Genomic DNA, 17,243 nt, shown 5'->3' on the forward strand with positions numbered 1-17,243 from the left:
CATCTATATTTTCCGGTGATGAAGACATGGATGTTTCATGGTATGGTGGCGTACATGTATGAAAAGCTTTGTTTAAATCAAAAGGGATGCTGTCAAAAAGCGATTGAATTAAAATGGATTTACCCTAAGAAAAATACTTTGAAGCACTACTTTTTACTGCAGTGGGCTAAATCAGGGTCACAGAGTGTTCTTGGTAGTCTTAAACAAATCTACTTTGAAACCAAAGCATACACCTCACACACATTGGTTATGGTCTTTAAAAAAAAGAAGACACCTGCACCATGTCAGATATAGTTTAAAATGTATTCAATTTTGACTTTGCATCCGAATATTACACTTTATATGCATCACAGAAGACAAATCCGTTTGACATGGAAACATCGGATTTTCAGCTGTTTTAAAAAAAATAATGTTGATTACTTTACCATTTCAAAATGTTTTTAACACTACATTCCTAAAGAAAATATGGACTTTTTACTCCCATACATTTTCCCTGACACCCAAAAGTACATTTTGGATGCGGAGCAGGAAAGGAACGACTGGAGCAATTACAAAGCGATTTCAATGACAACAGAAACTATATTTGAATTCAACATTTTTTTATTTGCATTAAGATACTGAATTCAAATGCAATAATTTTACATTTGCAATGCACAAATTTATTCATAGAATTAATAAATGTAACTTGTATTTCCTGATTTGAAAAATTAATTGAATGAATATTGCATTCACTTTTAAAATGATATTACAACTTAATTGAATATTCAAATTCAATATTTATATATTCTGTTTCAATGTGGTGGGTATTGCATTCATTGTCTGTGTATTAAGTTTGCAAACTATCAAATCTCAAATGCATTTAGATTCAGTTTTCAAATTCAGTTCACTTTCACATTTACTTGAGTCATTTTCTATTAAGGTATCTTTACGTTTACTGAAGTATGACAATACAGGCAAAGAGAAGGTGACAGAACCACTATCATCCCTGTGGCGAGGAACTATAGGCTAGTAAGGCTACAGATGAGTCAGGCACAACATTGACAGATGTGGGGGCATGTGATTTCCCACACATATTTATAGGTCAGTGTCAGTGGGTTTGACAGGTACAAAAACATGACAGGGAGTTTTCTTCATGGTTTCATAAACCAGCTGGCAGCCACAGTGACTCAATCTGACTTTACATACATAGGGCATGGAAATAGCCATAGTCATGCCCTGATCTGTTTCACCTGTCCTTGTGCTTGTCTCCGCCCCCTCCAGGTGTCGCCCATCTTCCCCATTATCCCATGGGTACTTATACCCGTGTTCTCTGTTGCCAGGTCGTCTTGTTTGTCAAGTGAACCAGCGTTTTGTTTCTCGGCTCCTGCTTTTCCCCAGTCTCTTTTCTTGCCCTCCTGGTTTTGACCATTGTCTGTCCTGACTCTGAGCCCGTCTGCCTGCCTGCCGTCCTGTACCTTGGCCTCTACTCTGGATTATCGTGCCTGCCTTGACCGGTCATTAAACATTGTTACTTCACACAGTCCTGCACTTGGGTCTTACCTTGATTCCTGATACATAGGGTATGGAAATGCAGATGCGTGAAGTTGAACACTGTTGATTTCATAAACAGGACTGAAAGTAACTTTTAGAAAGTGGACAGCAAAAGTGAGAGCGAGAGAACGTTTGTTTGTAGATTTCTATGTAACTTTCCTGTTCTTGGTTTCTTGCTCTATGGGGCATCCCCAATCAACCTGTGCTTTTCTTCACATGCCACAGACGGTTTAGGTGCTTACCCAATGCATGCAAAATTCTCAGACAAGGCCTTCAATCATGTTAGCCTTTAAGTCTTTTCCCCATCTTCCTGAAATGCAGAAGTTCAGGCACTGCTGTTGTTGAAAGCAGAAACCCTCTGGCATCCATCTAATCACATTCTGTTCAGTTTCTATTCTGTTTCTGTTCTGTTTTAGATCATGGATCTGTTTCTGTTCTGTTTTAGATCATGGATCAGTTTCTGTCCAGTTTTAGATCATGGATCAGTTTCTGTCCAGTTTTAGATCATGGATCAGTTTCTGTCCAGTTTTAGATCATGGATCAGTTTCTGTCCAGTTTTAGATCATGGATCAGTTTCTGTCCAGTTTTAGATCATGGATTTCAATCTGTACAGCATCGTAGATGTGTTTGGCTCAATATTGGCATATATCAGCGGTCACCATTCCTGGTCAGGGAGAACTAAAGGGTGCTTCTGCCCAGCACTACCGCCTGATTAGTGTTTCACTAGTGAACTGCTCATCAATATAACTAGTGAACTGCTCAACAACAATCAGCTGTGTTAGAGGTGGGCTGGAAGAACCATCGTTTGACAGTAATGAAATATTATGCAGGGGAGTTTGACTGCCTATTTTTGGGCTTAACAAGATATGTTTTCATATACTGTAAATGGCATTGATATTTGAGAAACTATACTGAAATGAAGAGGAACACACTGGGAATAGAATCTCAGCCATACTGTGACTATACTAACTTATTGAAACAAGTCCTACTGAGATTGAAACAAGTCCTGCTGAGATTGAGGCTGTCCTATTATGGACACCGTACAGGTGAGAGAAAGGTAAGAATCTAAAGTCATTCTGACGGAGACAGGAAGTAAATTCTCACACTGTACTCTGTACTTTCTGTCGGTCAACAAGTTGTTTCATGCCTAAGTGTCTCTGGGAAGTCAAGTGACTTCATGTTGGTGCGTCACAAACCTTTGAAAGTGCGTAAACCAGAGAGATAAATGGAGAGGGGGAGGGAGACAGACAAGGATTTCATCATGGTTTCAGGATATATTCTGACATTCATATTAGCCCCGGGCATAGTTGAAACACAGAGGTACTTGAATGGTGACATTGTTAGCTACATGTTGACTTTGTCTAACTCAGCCATTGATTGTCTCCTGGCACTGGTAGCAACCACTGGTATGTCAATCATTTCTAACCAGGGCCCTTATTCATAAAGCTTCTCAGAGTAGAAGTGCTGATAGGATCAGGTTCCCTATCTATGTAATCTTATTCATTATCTGAAAGGCGAAACTGATCCCAGATCTGCACTCCTGCTCTGCTTTATGAATGCGAGTCCAGAGCTACAGCATAGGATTCAAAATGTTACATAAGCAAAAAGGACACCACTGTTTGACTTTTCCTTGAGGCTACAAGTAAAAACCCACATCGCCTGATGTCAAATATATTGACTGGACATGGTGCTTTGTTACTGATGACGGTGCAGATGAAAGTGGCGCTATTTTACATCAATCAATGGCTTTGACATCATTTTGAGAAACTATTAACTCAAAGAATTCTCAATTTCAATTCTCTCTTGTATTGGAAGAGGTTTATTGCCAATGTAGTGTATACTGTAGGTGTTTTTAATAGGACCAGACACGGGAGTCTGGACTCAAATGTTATTGTATTTAAGCCATAAAAATGACATGTACAATGTATCCGATGCACCCCAAATCCCTAGTCTACCCCTTCATATACCTATATTTTCTTGATTTTGAACTGCAGGTCAAAGAAATAACCTTACAAGAAATAAAAAGGACAGGTGAAAGCAAATTTCACCGTTTCTGCTTTCAGTCACCCTGTGTTATATTACATTAGAGCAAATGAAGAAGAGAACTGTGGATGACCACTCTAGTTGTGAACGACTGTGTGCTCTGAGCCTCTGCTCTGTCAGCAGCATCATGGGAATTTCCCCTGCACTGTCAGTGTAACTACGTGGGCGGCTACTCCCCCGGTAAACTAGCCCTGGATTCTTTTCTAAATTGATGAATGGTATTTAGATAGAGGTCAGCGGAGGCTGCTGAAGGGAGGACTGCCCATAATAATGGCTGGAATGGAGTCAATGGTGTTTGATACCTTTCCATTGACTCCATCCCAGACATTATTATGAGCCATCCTTCACACAGCAGCCTCCATTGATGGAGGTAGGCGAAGAGTGGAACAATGCAGTTCAGTGAACCATGACAGTTAAGTCATCTCTCACAAAAAGAGAAACGCGTGAAAGTGAAATATTTCCCTGGAAATAGGCCCTTCTTTGTACCATGTCACTGCAAGTTTAAATGAGCGATGGAAAATATTTAGAAGTCTACGCCTGGGTCACTAGTGCTATTCTAAAACATTCTGAGACTTTGGAATAGACTTTGAATAGCTGTTCTTTTTTTCTGTTTATTTGTTTTACTATTACACATGGGAAATGAGAGGAGAGTTCTTCATTTGAATTAGTTCCATGTTTCTGAGTTAGATCAAAGTTAGAGTGGGCAATACGCTAATAATAAACTCTAAAAAGGAAACCTATTTCGATGCATAGCATGATCTTGATTGAAGACTCCAACAAATATCAGGCAGCCTGTAATAGATTGTGTATGAGCAAATGTAATCTAATAACCACAAAATGGAAGAGCAGTAGTGATAAGTGCATAAACATAAAAGTAAAACATAATTTAGATTCTTACCTCAGTGCTACGCCTTATTCAAATGACAAAGCTCTGAAAGAAACACACACACACATATACATATATATATCTAAAAGAAACACACACACATATGTAAATAAAACAGTTCAATGAGACATATGCTATTTTAGAAATTAGAAAATATATATTTTCTCTGGTGGTCCAAGTCCATTTGTTCTATAGTGAGGTTAGATTATGTACCAAAACCACAAACCTTTCTCTTGAGGGAGACGGACAAATCTATCCATATTTTTACAAGCCATTTGGGTCCGAAACGCCTTCACCACTTTATTATCCAATAAGGCACTGTCACGAGCTGGTAAAAAGAAAAATATACCATTTTCATTGAGGACCACTTAGAGTGCAAACATTGTTTGCATCTCTAAGCACATTAACCCTTTGGGCAGCTATACCATGTCCTTGTTATACAATTTAAAACACATAACATGTAATATGTACATTGTATGCATGTAATAATTAATTAAACAGCAATGTGATGTATTAATAATAGTATGTATCTCAATTCTTAGATTTTCTCAGCTTTGCTTCAATTCCTGGTATTCCATCACAGTATGGAATCATTGATGACTCCTGGGCTGACCGTAAAGCATGAATCTGTTGAGGGTGTCGTGTCTCTCTAGTGGGTCCAAGTGACACTCCATCTCCTGCAGCAGGATACACTGGTTGCAGTTCAGCCACTCTCCACTCCACACTAGAGTCTGCAGCTCAGGCCTGCCTGTGTCAAACCAACTGGGAATTAATTATTCAATGGGCTAACATAGTTTTGCTCAAGTTTTGTTCACACATACAGTGAGCTCCAAAAGTATTGGGACAGTGGCACATTTTTTGTTGTTTTGGCTCTGTATAAAGTGCAGACTGCTAGCTTTAATTTGAGGGTATTTCGAACCATATCGGGTTAACCGTTTAGAAAGTACAGCACTTTTTGTACATAGTCCACCCATTTTGGGCGACCAAAAATATTGGGTCTAATTCACTTATATGTAAAAAGTTAAGTATTTGGTCCCACATTCATAGCATGCACTGACTACACCAAGCTCGTGATGCTACACTTGTTGTTTGCGTTTCAGATGATTTTGTACCCAATAGAAATTAAATGGTAAATAATGTAAATAATGTAGTGTCATTTTGGAGTCACTTTTATTGTATATAATAGAATATGTTACTAAACATTTCTGCATTAATGTGAATGCTACCAGGATTACGGATAATGAGTGAGAAAGTTAGAGGCTTAACTCTCATACCCCCCCAAAACATGCTAACCTCTCCTGATATTGAAATGGTGAGAGGTTATCATGTCTTGGGGATATGATATTTGTGTGTGTCTCTAACTTTGGGACCAAATACTAAACTTTTGCACTACTTTAATACACATAAGTGAATATGTCCCAATACTTTTGGTCCCCTAAAATGGGGGAACGATGTACAAAAAGTGCTGTAATTTCTAAACGGTTTACACGATATGGATCAAAATACCCTCAATTTAAAGCTGACAGTCTGCACTTTAACCTCAGTCATTGTATCATTTCAAATCCAAAGTGCTGGAGTACAGGGCCAAAACAACAACGAGTCACTGTCCCAATACTTTTCCTATGGGCCGAGATACTCACTGGCCCATTCAAAGTCTGAGATAAGAGAACAAAACTCTAAATAAAAGTGGCACCTAAGTTAGTGGGAGTGGTTGTGAGTTACCTTGTGATGTCAAATCATCTTTGCCAGACTGAATAGTATAGGTCCAGTTTTTCATAATGCAATGAACACCCCTAAAATTGAAACATATGTGCATTATCACACAGACAGCTTCTACTGTAATTTTGTAAATAACACTGACGTTCTCCAATACTTTGAAAATGTTAGTCAGGGTAGAATAGTCCACAAGCATTGCAACACCATATAGGGTGTAATTAAGCCTGAACTGTGTACAACTGGGTAAAATCTGGGTCAGAAACAGACCAAGGACATGTTCCAAATAATCTCTCTCTTCTTCCGTTTCTCATTACTGTTAAAAGAAACTCCCTCTAGCCCGTGCATATCCAAATCCAATGCTTTTACATTCCTGGGGAGTAGTGAACAAGCTCACACTTCAGGAAGGAGAGATTATTGGGGCATGCCCCGAGTGGGCTTCTCTGCCAGTATGATTGTGTGTCAGCTATCCCTGGTCTCTTACACGCATATGGCTCCGGTCAACAGTAGTGTCTTTTCAGAGGTCTCATTCAGGTGAAACACAGTGCTGTCCATCTGTCTGAACATCCGACTCCTTCACACCAGCCGCTGCAACAAAGTACCATTTGCCAAGATACTGAGAGAGAGAGAGAGAGAGAGAGAGAGAGAGAGAGAGAGAGAGAAAGGAAGAAAAGATAGAGGGGCAGAATTATAGGAAAGAAAACATCTATTTTAAGACATTACTGACAAAAAAATGACCACCAGTGAGAGAAAACAGTGGGTGGGGAAAGTGTAAGATGACAAGTGAAAGGCCAATGCCATAAATGTGAAATAAGTCAAAAACTACATCTGAAACTGAGAAACCCTTTGTTGAGGTGCTGTCCATATCCAGCCATTACAGAAAAAAGGTATGAATTGTGAAACGTGGATTTTCTGTAAACCATATACTGTAGGACTCCAATTACCACATTCTTTCAAATCAAACCACATATGGTGGGAAGTCTGTACAGCAAACTGCATTTTGTATGATGTTTCCAGGGCTCACTTGTAAAAGTGACTCATTGTATGTTTTAACTCAAAGTTGACTCCTTGTATGTGTGTGTAACCCAATGTTGACTCCCTTTATAAATTAAGGTTAAATATAATAAAACGTAATTATGGGTCACATATTTTGTAAATAAATTAAAGACCAAAATAATCCTTTGAGAATCATCATGAAGGGCTCATGAGGTTTTGATATATCATCGCTTGTGCATAGTAACCTAATTAATAGGTCAATAGTGCTAAAAACAGATATTGCATCTGCATCTCTCTCTTACCTGTTGGGTATTGAGACTGCTTGTAGATAGGAGGACTGGTTGGGAGCAGGGGGTGAAGAGCTGACCCAACCACCCATTCACAAAGAGCAAGAACGAATACACTTCCTTGGCCTCTAACATACCTGAACTACTTCAAATCAACTTGAGGCCTAAAAGAAACCTGGTAATTGAGCGCTCTTTCTGGGCTTGATCTTTCTGTGTCCGGATTGAGCTTTAAACGTTTTAGGATTGTGGTAATCATTAACCCCTTTTTTGTTAGCACAACTTTCCACCATCCCACATAGTCCAAAGGCCCACATACCAAAACGTTTTGTTCCATGGTCTATGAAGCGGGACCAAAAAATGTCAATATTATTACCTATAAGTCTTTTTGGGTGGGTGGCCTTTAAAGTAGGAAGTGTTTAAGCTTTTACCCAATTTTAGGAAATAGGCCTGCTTCTACACCTATTCTCCTCACCCTCCATCAGCCCACATGTTGGTGGATGGGTTTCAATATGACTGTCATTTCTGCAGTCTACACTGGTAATGCACATCCCACATGTTCTTGTTTTGTAAGACACCATCACAGCGCTACAGTAACTACCAAGTGGTGTCAAAGTCATGAATTATCCTTGTAGTATGCATTAGGGCCAGGAGTTTTCTGACTGTGAGCCTGAACAGGAAAAACCCCTTGCACAATACCACACGCAAACTCAACTGTTTTGAGCGTTTCATAGGTAGACCTTCACAGGATGTCCTTGTTTTCTGAATAACAATATTGTGCATATTCATTTGACTCGCGTCTGGAAGATAACGTTTTGAGGAGGAGAACAAAGAGAACACTGCGTCCAATTGGTGCAGTCGGATCAACGTTTCAGGGGTTCTTTGTGTCTTAATGGAATATGCCTGACATTATTGAATTCTCTCTCTACATACTAGCAATGTCACACCGATAAAGTTCCAAATGTAATGCTGAAAAGCACATCTGATCATTAGATGATTTTTATAATGTCACTACCCACTGGGCACAAACTGGTTGAATCAACATTGTTTCAACGTAATTTGTCAATGTAATCGTGACGTGGAACCTACGTGGAAAATGCATTGGATACGGAAAAAAGGAATCAACGTAAACGGTTGTTTTGAGGGTGAAATTTCAACCACCAGGTTATGTTATCATGGTCACTGTAGTGTTATGCTTTATGTGAGGAATCTTGAGGTAAATATCCCTTTGGTTGACTTTAATGAAACAATAAGGAACATAACACAGGAGACCGTCTTCACTGGACTTGTTACGACGGATGCACGCGGAGCGACTTGCCCAATCACCTTTTATATGACGTCATGAATATACCTGTGCCATAACAAAATAGTTCCAATACATCACCCTTCCAAGACATGTGTTTCTAAAATGTCAAAACACAATGTTTATAGTTCATCACTCTGTAATTAACTTGCCTCAACATATGAATTCATAAACAAACTTTTCTGTCTTTAAAGTTCAACAACTCATGAAACATCAACTCATTTTCTGTCTTTAACATTCCATAAAAACAGTTGTTTCTTCAACACTAACTATAGATTACCCTAAGGTGAGCTGGGTGGACTGCCAGTCACATTCATAGCTGCAGTGGGGTTCTTCTGTCACATAATGCAGGCTGTGCGTTATGCTCTCTGTATCCGTCTGGTGGTTTGACAACTGTACCACGAGAAGGCCTGGGTACTGGAGTCTGTGGTTCTGGGACAGGAGGTGGGTCGGCATCTGGAATAGGTAAGTGCAACTCCGTGTCACACTCTGGGTGTTCCTCTCCACCCTTTTGACAAGTCTCTGAAGCACTGCAGAGGGGTTTCAGGTGGCGTGGATTCCTGCGCAGCACTCCCGTATCTGTCTGGATCATGCATGACCTGGGTGTCACACTGAAGCACTGAAGCCGTCTTTGACCAGCCTTGTTCGTCGTCCAGCTTCACGGCGACGTTCACTCCGTGCTTATCAGGAATCAAGGTAAGGCTCAAGCGCAGACACGTCGAATTGACAATGGTTTAATATTCCAACAGGGGTAGGCAAAAGACAGGTCAAGGCAGGCAGGGGTCAGTAAACCAGAAGTGGGGCAACGGTACCGGACAGCAGGCAGGCACAGGGTAGGCGAAGGTCAACAATGCAGAGGTGGGGCAAAGGTACAGGTCGGCAGGCAGGCTCAGGGTCAGGCAGAGTAGTCAGACAGGCGGGCTCAGAGTCAGGACAGGCAAGGGTCAAAACCAGGAGGGCGAGAAAAAGAGAGACTGGGAAAAGCAGGAGCTGAGAACAAAACACACTGGTTGACTTGACAAACAAGACAAACTGGCAGCAGACAAACAGAGAACACAGGTATAAATACACAGGGGATAATGGGGAAGATGGGCAACACCTGGGAGAGGGAGTGGAGACAAGCACAAAGGCAGGTGAAACAGATCAGGGTGTGACAGTGCTGGAGTTCTGGAAGGGGTTCTGACTTTATACCTGTTGTTGTAGACACGCATGAAGCTCTGCTTTGCTCTATTGGTCGACACGTCTCACCTGCTGGAGGTCTGGCCACACTGGTTATAGGTTAACCTCCAGGGTGGGGACTGAGATGCGGAGCTGTGCTGGGCTGTGTTGTTGCTCTGTAGGTCATGAGTGCTAGGAATGGGTCATCCTGTTTCAGGATCCCTTTGGCTGTCTGCACTGCTCTCTCTGCTTCACCATTTGCTTGGGCGTAGGGAGGGTTGGTGGTAATGTGTCTGAAATCATAGTCCTTAGAGAATTGCGTGAAAGCTCTACCTGAGAACTGTGGAGCATTGTCTGTAATTAGAATATTTGGGCATCCCCAACAGGTGATGTTCTTCAGTTTAGCTCTTGTAGTTTCTCCTGACACGTCTTTGAGGTAAGTTATATATATAGAAAAATACACCACAACTACCAAGTAGTTTTGCTTGATGAGTTCACATATGTCAGCTGCTACTCTTTCCCATGGGCGACTGGGGAGCGGAGTGGTGATCAGAGTCTCCCTCCTCTGAGTAGGTTCAGCCTCATGGCAGTCTTTGCATGTACTGACTATTTCCTGACCATTTCTTGTTTTTACTTATTCAAGGTCACCACACACTACCTCTAGCTCGCTCCCGGCACTTCACCACGTCCTGATGGCTATAGTGTATGCGCTTTAACATTTCAATTCTCATGTTTTGTGGCACTACTATTCCATCACCATACAACACTAGTCCTTGTGAGGTTGAGAGGTTCTGTCGGGGGGGTGTAGTAGGCTTGCACCTTGTCTGGAACTTTGGCGGCATACTTAGGCCATCCTGTTGTCACAGTGTTTCACCATGTGCAGCTCTGCATCTTGTGTCTGCTTCTTGACGACGTCAAGCTTGTTGGTTGAGATAGGCCATGCTGTATGAACTGCATCCTTATAGGCCTCGATTTCACTGGTCAGCCCTGCGATATCTTGTGTAACAGCTGACTGGAGATGTCTGGAAAGGGTGTATGCTATAACAAGCTGTTTCCCCCGGGACATACTTGGCTGTAGGGTTATAACGCATCATGCGCATGAACTGTCTCTGACAGGCACTAAGTCAAGGTCTTCACAGTTTATTAGTGGAATAAGAAGTTTGTGATCACTCTGCAGTGTGAATGTATCTAGGCCATAAAGATATCTGGTAAACTTCTCATATGCCCAGACTGCTGCGAGTCACTCCTTTTCTATCTATGCATAGTGCTTCTTTGCATCTGAGTCCTAGAGCAATAAGCTACTGGCTTTAACTGTCCACCTTGTTTCTGTAGTAGGACACGCCTAACCCATAACTACTGCCATCTGCACTGACTATGGTAGGCTTTGTCATATCATAGTCAGGATCGAGGGAAAGATGAACCGAGAGATCCTTAATGAAAACCTTCTCAGAGTCCTCGGAAGGTGAACATTCACCCCAGTCTAACAGGACAACGACCCTAAGCACACAGCCAAGACAACGCAGGAATGGCTTCGGGACAAGTCTCTGATTGTCCTTGAGTGGCCCAGCCAGAGCCCGGACTTGAACCCGATCTAACATCTCTGGAGAGACCTGAAAATAGCTGTGTAGCGTCGCTCCCTATCCAACCTGACGGAGCTTGAGAGGATCTGCAGAGAAGAATGGGAAAAACTCCCCAAATACAGGTGTGACAAGCTTGTAGCGTCCTACCCTAGAAGACTCAAGGCTGTAATCGCTACCAAAGTGCTTCAACAAAGGGTCTGAATACTTATGTAAATGTGATATTTCAGTTTTATTTTAATACATTTGCTAGCAATTCCAAAAATCTGTTTTTGCTTTGTCATTATGGGGTATTGTGTGTAGATTGGCTTTTTCCTCATCAATTTAATCAATTTTAGAATAAGGCTGTAACATAACAAAATGTGGAAAAGTCAAGGGTTCTGAATACTTTCCGAATGCACTGCATAGATTCACATCTCCAAATAAAAGTTAAAGAACAGGATTCAGCCAGTGGCTCAAATGGAACTATCCAAGCAGTAGATAAATCTTCTTTAGATGTTGATATTTGGTTGCATTGTCAACCAAAAACAATTCAATACTGCTTTTGTAATACAGTAAATAGCCTAAAGTTAAGGCGCTTACAAACTAATGTAACATTCAACCTTAAAATGAGTAACATCCATGTCCACATTGAGGTTACTGTAACTTTAAATGTCTTATGTAGGTTAATCATATAAGTTGTTCATGTTCAAGATTGAATGCTATTTTATGCATGCTCAATTGCTGTAATCAGCGTAACATCTCAAACAGAATTGATCACTTGCCCCATGTCTTTTTTAATGTAACCTAAACTGCAATCCAGGTCATTTGGTTCTGCTATTAGATGAAGCACAGTGATAACACAATCTGTTGTATAAATAAACAACATTTCTGACATTGTTTTCCCATTTGAACTTTGCTGTGCTTTTAAAACCTGTTAGATGGTTAGGGGTCCTGCATGGTTCTGGTACCGACAGACATGTTCGCTTATAAATCGATCTGTGGATACCGTAGATCGAAATGGCTTGCATTGAGCGACAGCCCTGGTTCACACCAACACAGTAGTATTACTGAGCCTGTGTGACGTGGGGTGTGATATCTGAAACCCCCTACCATTTCATTCGCTTTTCGGACTGTCCATCAACTCCTGGCTGAACACCACATCACAGCAACTGAGCCACGGACCACGCACATGCCTACAATCGTTACATGCAACCAACATCCTAGCGCAGCAGGAGAAGGTGATTTCATCAAGGTAGCACATTCAGAGATCAATTTATAGCCATTGATGTAAAATAATTTATAGATTTTAAACAAAAAAAACAACACTTTTCTTTCATAGGTGGATAAGATGAATATGTTATGAAAGGTAAGATCCTAACGAGTTCAGGAAGCCAAGCAAAAGCTCTGTGGGACGTTGACAGTGATTGGGGCAGACGTTTTGATCAAAAGAGACCTTCAGAAAACATGCACATTTTCTCAAACACTAAACATACAAATATGCATTTCACAGTTAAAAGGAAGGTGAAATATTAGTCATTTTATAATTTCATTATGCTATATTTAGAAAGCATACAAGTCATATTCATGCAGTTTTGTTGAGTAGGAAATACATCATCAAATATTTTATTTTGATCATATTTGTACTGTGTACTTGAGCTTGTGTCCTCAAAAGTGACTACACCTCAGCAACTTATAATACTTTTTTACCAAAAAGGTGAGATTTTAACCTTTTTTTGATTATACAGCATTACTAGTTATTGTTTATGGCCCAGTCATGATGAATAATTATTTTGGGGGGATTAAGTAGATTATATTTTAGAACGCAGTGATAGACATGTGGGTGACAACTAAACCAAAAATCTGACATTTGTTTTCCCATTGGTTGAAAGCATAGTGATAACATATTTGAAATTCAACTAACTTTTGGCTGTCTTTTTGAGTGGGTGAATATAGGTCATAATCTCATTGATCAACATCAACCAAATATTACCCAAGTATCCACATTGAAATGATGTGGTGTGCCCAGTGGGTAGGCTAAATGCTTAAATAATGATGCACATACTATCATATGATGACTGAATCATCCAAAAGTATTCACTAAAAGCTGTGAGGTCATCTTTTTCCATGTTAGAAGAGGAAAATGACACATCTTGTAAACTTATACAACAATATCACCGGAGGCTGCTGAGGGGAGAAAGGCTCATAGTAATGGCTGGAATGTAGTGAATGGAATGGCATCAAACACATGGAAAACGTGTTTGATGTGTTCGATACCATTCCATTCCATTCCAACCATTACTATGAGCACGTCCTCCCCAATTAAGGTGCCACGGGCCGCCGGTGAACAATATATTATATTCTGTTGCTCTTTGATTATGGTGTATTTAGAGGACACTGGTGCTTCATCAATCTATCAGGTGATGTGCATAGCAGCCAAACGGCTAACAGCAATTACATGATGGTTACTCAAGAGTTCTAATAGTGTGCAGTTTTATTCACTTATTCCATGACTTACAAGGCCAATAATGCACAGATGTAAGCCTATTATACGAGTTATTCTATAGATCACATATAGACAAAGATGTCTGGCTGTTTGCTGCGTTTCTGTTCTGTGTTGACAGATGCTTTGCTGCAGCTGTGTGCCTATTTCCAGTGTATGTAAGGCTACTGCAAAAGCGCTCCATTGGAAATGAGAACGTACCTGTCCACCTACAGTGTAACTTCGGCTCTGGGAGTCCAAAGTTTTGACAGTCACCTCTATATCAGCACCTGGTTCCTCCATGGTTACGTTTACCCTGTGTGTCAAGTAACAGAGGCAATAGAATAAAGTATCAGATCAATGCTGTCATGAATAGCATTATGTAAGGGTTAATCAATGAGGGGCTACGCGCTAGCGGAGTGGAACTAATCTTCCACAGAGTTGGGCATAGAGCCCTGAGCTGCGATCTGACCAAATTCACATAGAAATGTGAGTTATAGATCTGTCGTTCTCATTGAAAGCAAGTGTATGCAGTAAACCTGTTCTATGTACGCTATTTCTATGCTTCCGTTCTTAACTTTTGTTTTTGCATCTTTTACTCTCGGTTTAGTACACCAGCTTCAAACAGCTGAAAATACAATATGTTTGGCTATGGAAAATATATTTCACAGCAGTTTAGATGATACAATGATTCTCAAAACTGTTTTGTCATTAAACTTAAATTACGCCAACTATTAGAATTTTAGCAAACAGGAAATGGCACAGTGATTTCTGCATAGTGCACCTTTAACACATGTGCAGGTAGAAATGTGTTCAACATCCACTGAAGTAGCAAGCAAGTTTACTATAGTGCTGTAGTAGTTGCCTTGGTAACCAAACAGAGTTACTAGTTAAGATAACCAAGCCATCAGTCCTAGCTTGCTATTATGAAAATCGAATTCAATAATGTTTTCAATTCGACATTTGATATCAAAAAGCAGCTCAAACATAGAAAATGTAAGAATTAACTATAGCCATTGAATTATACCATGCTAATGTACCGTGCGTTACAGGAAAATAATGTACGGTCTAGAATGCTCTTGAAGCCAATCATAAACGAATATAAAACAATATCCTTGTTATAATGTGGCTAATATAAATGTAATTGGGTAGTTAGCTAGCTACTGCCTAAACAAGCTACTATGTGGTCTAACGTTAACGCTCATGGAAGCTGCCATAGCTATCTAGCTAAAATGGCTAGCTAGCTGAATGGCTAACATCCTTGCCTTGAAGCAAACATGGTCAAACAAAACCTTTTCATGTCAGCATTCTCTTGATAGAAATCCATTTTAATTGTAGATGGAACTTCTACAAAAGTGATGGTCCAATCAATTTCACACGAATATTGACAAAATACGACAGTGAAACTTGTAGCTAGGTAGCTCACAGCTACGTTAGCTTTTAGCTACCGTTACCATTAGCTGTATGAAGTTAGCTAGCTACCTACCACCTAGCTAGTTACTTACCTACTTGATCACCCCTATCTGTGAAGTTAAATCTTCCGATTTCACCAGAATGTTTACCGATTATTCAGTGTGGCATGTAAAGCTTGCTAACGTTAGTTCCTCCTATGATGATAGAAACTGCGGTTCAAGTAACGTGACATATGATTAGCTACCAGAACAGCTGTGACGTTTCAAACATACAGTAACAAATGGGACGTGCTCATGAAGTCAGTCCAACATGTTTTGCTTATATCTGCTAAATGGATCTGCTAGCCAGCTAGATAATATCCCCAGTGCAGTTACAGTAGCAGATGAAGATAAGGTGGGAATGTTTTTGTTAAAACCAGGCCTGTAGGAAATGAGGGGAAACCAAGAGGTCCAAGATCTCATTAACAAAGTGAGACATGATTTCCTCTTTCTTTAAAAGGCATCCTATCAAAGTGAACAGGGCTTCCAGTTCCAACAAAGGCCTGAGACCGCTGGGATTATCAATTCACAGTTATGTAGTGATTGAGAGAGGAAGAGCCCGAGTGGGGCTTGAACCAGTAATCCTATATTCATATTACTGGAAGGTGACAGTATAATAAAAGGGAAACAAAGTGCTCCTTTTTACCTTTATTGAGTCTTGTTTGTTGTTTGATAAATGCAAGATAAGTAGGGGTTGAAAAGCAGAAAGATGTGCCTGTCCTATACAAAAAATGTATACTATGCAAACAAAAATAGAATCTGCTGATAAATAAATGCTGTCTGAGTTTGCATGTTTTGGCTAAAGCCAAAATAGGCATGGTATACTTCTAGAAGAGCCTACTGCTGTGTGCATGTCAATAATCCTGGCTTCTTCTCTATCTCCTTTCCTACAGTTTTATTTTACTAATTGAACAGAAAGTCTAATCAAGAGACTAACCACTAGAGTATTTTCTAGTATGTAATATGGTGGATGACTACCAGGAACTAGTTAAGATAACTTAAATTGGGACTTTAACAGTTGCTCCTACAGCACTGGTGAGCATCTAATAGACTGCCACAAAAGCCAGCTCTGTGCAGAACCATACATATAAAAACATCTTTGTGCATCCTGAGATCAGAGCTGCAATAGGGCGTGCCACAAAAAGCCTGGGCCTCTGGGCAGAGGCTGTACAACATACACCGAGGGTCAAGACCTGGGGTGTATTCATTAAAGCTATTCTGTTTCAAAACGTTTTAAAAAATAAACCGTTTATTCGAAACGGAAAACGAGAGTTTCTATTGGACAGATTCTGGTAGGTCCCGCCCCGTTTCGTTTGCTTCCGTTGGTTCTTAAACAGTCAACCGTTTCCATTGCAAGACGTAATGAATACACCCCTGCTGCTCAGGGAAATCGGAAAAGACATGAATGAGGTCACTTTGGAGTTGGACTGAAATTCACCCTTCCATTCCGTTTGTTTTCCTCTGGATTTGGAGAGTAGCCTAGCCAGGAACCCAACCTGATGTAACGGTTAATGGATTCCAGACTAGTTGGAGAGGGAACTGATCAGAACATAGATATAGCCTAAACATAACAAGGTGGATAGACTATGGTAAACTACCTTGGTGGGTCTGTGACTGGTACCCCTCCTCCTGTCTTTCTTCCTCTGACTCGTCGGTGTCGTAATCTCTTCTCCTCGGTGGCAGTGGCGGATTTAGGCATAGGCGACCTGGGCAGCCGCCCAGGGCGGCACCCCGCAAAATCTTTTTTTTTTAATAAATATTCCGAATGGTGACATTTGCGCGATCGGTTTTCAATCGCTCATTTGCACATCATGTCAACGATATCATGTCACAGTGTGGGA

General features: G+C 40.6%; 1 long non-coding RNA gene across 3 annotated transcripts; it reads right to left on the minus strand.

Annotated features, from left to right (window-relative positions):
• Window positions 1–582: 582 nt before the first annotated feature.
• LOC106605216 (apolipoprotein M) lies at window positions 583–15,669 on the minus strand. 3 transcript variants are annotated; one of them, XR_014392349.1, is made up of 8 exons: window positions 15,457–15,669; window positions 14,186–14,267; window positions 6,657–6,788; window positions 6,182–6,252; window positions 5,073–5,207; window positions 4,686–4,787; window positions 4,472–4,504; window positions 583–4,365 (listed from the first exon to the last, which is right to left on the minus strand). It is a non-coding gene; the product is annotated as an apolipoprotein M (long non-coding RNA). The 3 variants fall into 3 exon arrangements; XR_001328808.3 differs by having other exon boundaries at window positions 14,174–14,267; window positions 15,457–15,661; XR_006769912.2 differs by lacking the exons at window positions 14,186–14,267; window positions 15,457–15,669 and adding an exon at window positions 7,471–14,167.
• Window positions 15,670–17,243: the final 1,574 nt, after the last annotated feature.

Source organism: Salmo salar, chromosome 05 (assembly GCF_965601325.2).
Source record: "Salmo salar chromosome 05, fSalSal1, whole genome shotgun sequence".
NCBI classification, from domain to species: Eukaryota; Metazoa; Chordata; class Actinopteri; order Salmoniformes; family Salmonidae; genus Salmo; species Salmo salar.